General features: G+C 27.9%; 1 long non-coding RNA gene across 1 annotated transcript; it reads right to left on the bottom strand.

Moving 5' to 3' along the window:
- Window positions 1-5,036: 5,036 nt before the first annotated feature.
- On the bottom strand, window positions 5,037-6,864 carry LOC139904889 (uncharacterized). Its single transcript, XR_011779147.1, has 2 exons — window positions 5,758-6,864; window positions 5,037-5,456 (listed from the first exon to the last, which is right to left on the bottom strand). It is a non-coding gene; the product is annotated as an uncharacterized lncRNA (long non-coding RNA).

The following is a 6,864-nucleotide window of genomic DNA, read 5'->3' as shown; positions in this document are numbered from 1 at the left end:
CCGATTTTTATTGGTCATTTTAATTCACCTCATTTTCAGTTAGTACCAACCTTCAAACAACAGCTGTTAAAATATAATGACAATTTGTTCTTTAGTTTGTGAGTTATTATGCAAAGTGTGAGGCTACTTTTGTTATCTGCAATGCAATGGATCAAAAACAATTTTGTATTTTATTTGTACACTGCTTCTTGACGTAGAAAAAAACCCGTTTAAGCTAAGCAATGGCTTCTAAAGTGTTATGGGGACACTTCTCTATAAATCGAGATAAAATAAATAAGTAATTTGCATATACATATAGTATAAAATAGAGTTTGTGGGTGTGTGTATATATTTTTTAAAAAAGCCAAAAAAGAAATTGGTGAAAATTGCAGTTTAATGTTTAACTAAAATATTTACATCTGAATATTTTTTTTTCATCAAATGTTAATTTTCCATTTTTTTTTTTTTTTTTTTTTTTTTTTGAAGAAACACTACAACACGATACATTTTGGACTTCAAATTATAGATTTCATTTAAGGTAAACGCTGTATTTTCAATTTCTGGAATATTTTATAACATCTTTTGCAATAGTTGTATAAATGAAAAAGTTATTGAGGGTTATTTTTTACAAGATATTATTCTCCATCACTTATTTGGTTCTTCATGTACGGAAAAACCTTGTGTTTTCTTTACAATGTCAATAAATCCTATTAACTACTTTTTTTGCAAAACTATTGCAAAACAGTTTTTTTTGCAATGTTCTTTTTTGACAAAAATAAAAGATGGACTTCATTTCTAGACACATTTTTTCATCCATATATGAAATTTATTTCATTAAATGTCAATTTTTTATTTTGGTGTGTTATTTAAAGTTAATAACACAATTTTTTTTTTAATTTGATGTATTATAATGCCGAGCAATGCTAGTAATAATAATAATATTAAAAAACCAATTTTGAACATAAAAAATGTGTTTTCTTTGTTAAACCCAGGACTTTTTAGACCATTTGTGATACTCACTATCTCCGAATACTCTATTTTCTTTTTTTTATGACAAATCATGGCGATTTTTTTTATAGGTATTTGTAGTAGAGTTATAAAATAAAGGAAATCCTGAAATTAAAGCAATCGTTTCATGAATTTCTTAAGGAGTTAAAATAACTTTGTTTAATTCTAATTATTATTCTATTAACATAAAATAAATATATCAATTCAAAAAAATATTTAATTTAAGAAATTCAATAGACGATAATTATAATTCAACTACATCTTTCATTCCATAACTATGAGGGTGGTTTGAAAATTTTCCGACCTCAGCGTGGCAACACACGTAAATAAAATCTAGTCATATCTATTTGTCATCTGTTGGCAGTTACTCACCAAAGTTTCGGCAATTTTGGGCGCATAAATGTTATGCAACAGTCGTTTAAGTGAATGTTTTTGTCAAAATGAACAAAATAGAGTATCGCTCTGTTGGTGCAGTTTAGGCAAAATAAATCCGAGTTTTGGTGTCAAAACCCCTTAAGCAAAAATATATAGTCCAAACAGTGGACTGCTGAGATTCTGGTCAAATTTAGGGGCAATTAACTTTGTGTACACTTATTTTGTAGAGAAAAAGGCTAATTACTATTTGGACGGGTTATAGAATTGGGAGTATCACTGGGAAAAGTGTGTAGAATTACAAGGAGATCATGTTGAAAAATAAAAGAAAAAATGTCTTGTATCTTTGTTAGGTTGGGTTCTTTTCAGACCCCCCTCGTATTCTACTACTCTAAAAATCGTCCTTATTTGGTTAAACTAAGGGAAATGAAAAGACAAATGTAAAAGAGTGCATGTATATCATTCCAACAAGGATTATTCCTTGACTTATCAAATGGGTAGTGTTGACATTTTTGTAAGGGAAAAAAGAGTGTGAGGAGAAGTTGGAAGCATGATGTATTGGGCAATTGACTTAAGACCCTTGTTATATGATTTTGGGGTGATAAATTGAATAACTGTTATAAATAGGAGAACCTTCTACTTTATATAATAGTGCAGCGAAAATATCGTAATTATATTTGAATTCATATAAATTAATTTCATTATGCATTATTAAAACAATTTATACCAAATATAAGCAATAATGCTTACTTCAGTGGGAGAAGTTAACACCATAACTACCTATTAAATAATGAACAAAAAAGACGAAAGAGCACACACAATAACCGTTTTTCCTTTTCTAATTTTAAACGTAGTGGTTTTATTTTAAACATGTCAACTCAACAAATGGGCCATGAACAAACAAGCTATTTAGCTATAATAAATAAATTTCCTTTTATTCCTCGACCGTAATTAGAGGAAATTATCGTACAAGCCTAATGTGTAAGGATTCTCATAAAAGTATAGTGTAGAAAAGGCGGATTTATATTTACATATAAATCCATGGAGTAAATGAAATATTTCAATGTTCCAACACCGTTTATTTACTTTCAAATGATCATGTAAGGAACTTCCGCCTTTTATTTGAGCAGCTTGTGGATCGTAAAATATATTATGTTTATCTATATAAGTACAGGCAAGTTAAATAAGGCCTTCATTCCATGGAGACATTTTATCATCTTTTTATTAAAAGTGGAGGGAAAAGATAAATAGTATAAAAAAAGATAAGAATTTAACACAAATGTTAGGTAATACTGAAGTTTCCATTTCTAACGAAGTTGGTTCTAACAAAATTCGCAATGTACCTTTCAGTTGCCAAAGTAATATAGTATCTAACTAGTTCAAAGTACTCGCAGAATATTTGTTTGGGGTTGGTGAGGAATGGGTCTGGTGTTTGAGCTAAGAAATACCGTAGTTGCAGCATTTTAGCAAAACTAGACGAAATATGGCTTAAAATGGACATTTTTTTTTAACCCAAAATCTATGATGGCAAAGAGATCGGAGTCTTATTGTTTGTAAAATGCACCAATATTTTCTACATCCTACCTATCCCTAGTATTTTCCTTTGGGTGATGTTTTTTTTTTCTGACACCCTCATTTCTCCGACTATGGTATGAAATCACTTTTTCTTTACATATTTTGACCTTTCTCAAATTTTGTTATTAGTATTTATCGAATGATATTTTTCTGGAGAAGGCCAAGCCTTATTTTGGTCTTTATAATAAATTGTATATTTCAATTAATGTATTTTTTTTTAAAGAAATATTTTTTCTAATTTTAAATATTTAAAAAAAATATATCAATTTCTTTTTTCAAAAGACCATCTTAATTTTTTCCAACTCAATAATTAAATAACATTTTTTTAGGAATGACACTTGCATTTTTTTTCGATCATTATATAGATAATCCAAATTTTTCGGACTGACATCCTATTTTCCGACTCTTATAAACAATTTCAATAATTTTGATCTGTATTATTCTTCTTTTTTTTTTTTTTTTTTGTATAAAAGATGAACTTTCTGTTCAGCAGTTTGTTGCTGTCTAGGTTTTGGTCAATTACATCTTCCAGATAAATAACATCCTGAATTAGACATATGAACACCGGAGCTTAGATATACGCCAAGTAAGGAGAATTTTTGTCGAAGATACAGAAAAGAAACGACTCCACAGATTTGACTTGAGAATCCTATAGATAAGTTCAAACTCTTAGGTATATAGAATCTGTGATGGTAAACAAATGTTTTCTAACAATAGGATTCAGAAATGGAAAAGTCGATCGAAAAAAAGGGTTATCATATCTTAAAATTATATATATAGATATTGCCATACCTCCATCAAAATAAATGAATTAAAGCAGTAATATCTAAGCAAGAGAGAAAGAGAAGCGCCCCAAAACCTCATACATTCCAAATACTTCATAGCATGATGATTTTGCACTTTGTTGTGAAATCAGTCCATGTGATAGACTTTAGTTATATATATAAATCAGATAAATTACTTCTAAGACAATAAGAATGCATTGGATGGATCTTTTTCGCAAACCCTCCGGATCTGATTCAACTCATAGTTCCATTTAATCCATATCTCTCTATGACATTGGGATCGATATATACATAATGTTGAGGGATTTCATCTCTTTAGAAAAGGTTCTCGTGCCTTACTTTGTTGCCCTCATCTCCTTCAATGACAGTATAATTCATTTTGGAGGTGTCCTTTAACATCCAAATTCCTTACTTTATCATCAATTGTTTCAAATAAACATCTGTTGTTTTAGATCTTGTGTTGAATCATTGTATACTTTAAGAAAGCTGAATAATACTGGAATGAAATGTACAGTAGGGAACATATAGACTTATCATCCTTGATCTTCAGCTCTTCCATTTAAATTCCTTTCAATGTCAACTCTGGTTCGTCTCTTAATATTCTTAGAAAACTCATTCATTGATTTGAGTCCTTTCGGTTATTGATGTGCAGAACAACCGATTTAATTATTACTTGTGAGTCTCTTTTGTCATTTGAAAAAAGTAGAAGACGATCCTGTGCTATTCATTTAATTTTCAAGATATCTTTATCAGCAAAGCCGCAAAACATGTTCAACTCTCCTATTACCTACATATATGTATTAATAGTTCATGGTAACTCTTACGTGATAAATATGTTAATAAATTTTTATCAGTGATCTTAAAACTATAGTAGACTTATATCAGAAAATATGAATTTCTCTTAATATATTTATTGTTTTGTTCCATAATGATGTTGTAGTTACAAGTCATCGAAGTCTAAAAAAAGTCACTGTAGTGCTTACTTTACTTAAAGTGTACTTTTTTCTATTCAATATTTTCATAAATTAAAAACAACTGGTCCATTTTCAAGAAAATTATATCTTCAAAAAAAATCCAGAAGAATATTATCACGAATTATAATATTGTAAAACTAATAGCAGAAAATCTATCATTCTTGTAAATTCTTGACATTGAATGTGAAAGAGCATCGTTTTGATTGTTTTATATTTCGGTCAAATATTCAAGTACATAGCTAAACCATCTCTTTCTGAAGTAAATAATAATATTCAAAAAGTTATTAAAGAACTTCTATTAAAATGAAAACTAAAGAGTAAAAAAGGATTCAAAAATTGAATGGTGGGGATAAAAGTGAATATTTATTTGATTTTGATTATTGATAATGATCTATAAAAAAATTATTGTCTAATAGTATTTTACAATATTATTATCAATATTGAATAAATTCATGAATGGACTACAATATACTCTTAATTACAATAATATACCGATCAATGAAGTAAAAACATAACTAATAAGAATCTAAATATCCCAAGAATTCCATGCCATATCGTATCTTCTCTTACACGCCTTCTCTTCCTTTTAATTTAATTATTCTTTGATTAAAGTTATTGACTCACGCGCATATTGCCCTCAAATACATATTGTCATTGCATATAGATACATCGAAGATATTTATAATCATTTCTGAGATCATAGTTTGCCTCATTCTCCCTTTGCTCTTACCTTAAATTATTTGGAACACTCATCTTTCAAATACTAAATGTATAATAATGACTCATTTAAATATGTATCAAATATATTTGCGAAATTGATGGGGCTTTAAAGCAGTGAAGGGAATTTCTATTAATTGAGGTTAATTGTATGTCATATAAGAGGCTTAATGAATGATTTTTTTTAAATGTAACCATTATGTTTATAGATACATAATATATAAAAAAAATTAAATTAATTATTTGTTTGAAGATATTTTATTTTCGGAACATATAATCACTCACTCAACCTTTCCTACGTTATTTTTCTTTTCAAATAACTGATAAATATGATAAATTTAAATCACGTTTATATCCCAAAACATTCAATAACTAATGTCGAGTTATCTACTTATATTCTGTTGTGTCTTGACGGACGAGAGAGTCAAACTTCTTTATAATAGGAGAGATCCAGGATGACCAAGAGACATGAGGAGAAGAATTCACGTGGAGGAATAATGTAACACTGTTTATACGATCATGTGTATTCTAACTATACTCTAATTTATTTACACAATACAGGACTATTTATAATACGTAAAACACAGTACTTATAATACATAACGAATATACAAGAAGATAAGAACATCATGAAAGGAAATATGAAATACATAACATATTCCATTACAAATTTGTTGTCATAAATATATGTTTACTATTGAAAGACCCTTATGATTAAAACTGAAATAAATATCTGCAAATTTTACTTTGATCATAATAACTAATAAAAAAGGTTTGATGAATCAAGAACTGATTTTGATTCCTTAAACGTCTTACTTGATTTTCATCATAGTCTTAATATACTTAAGCAATATTTTGGCTTTTATATCATATCTAGTTTATTTTGGGAAAAAGGGCAAATGATATATTATTTTACACTTTATGAGCTTCTTTCTGTTTAAAAGAAAATAACCTTTTGAAAGAAACTAAACATATATAATATACACACTAAATTTTTCTTTCAATCCAGTTTTTTCCTTAAGGTCATTGAGTACTCACATTTTTTTTTTTTTTTGAAGATAAAACATACACGCCCAACGTTAATAGAATAGCTAACGGGATAATGATTTTGAACGTAGTGGAAATGTATTAATCAAAATAAGTATTAATCTAAGATCTCAGTTCAGGTAATGATAGTGATACATGTACTAAAGAATTAGTCCAAAAAATATTAAGAGTGAGGAGAAATAAATAAAATAATATTGTGATAATTAATAGACCCAAAAGTTAGAAAAAACGTTTGTTTACTATTACTTGTTCCATTTGCTTTAAGGTTCATGATTCTTATATTTTTGCTTAAAATAATGTATTAATATCAAATATAAGACAAGGATGGGCAAATTGCAGAACACCAAAAATCTTGTAAAAATTATTAAAGTTAGGTTTTTAAAATTAAATAGTTTTAAATATAAATT

Source organism: Lepeophtheirus salmonis, chromosome 3 (genome assembly GCF_016086655.4).
Source record: "Lepeophtheirus salmonis chromosome 3, UVic_Lsal_1.4, whole genome shotgun sequence".
In the NCBI taxonomy this organism is placed as follows: domain Eukaryota; kingdom Metazoa; phylum Arthropoda; class Copepoda; order Siphonostomatoida; family Caligidae; genus Lepeophtheirus; species Lepeophtheirus salmonis.
This window is presented reverse-complemented; position numbering and strand designations above follow the sequence as displayed.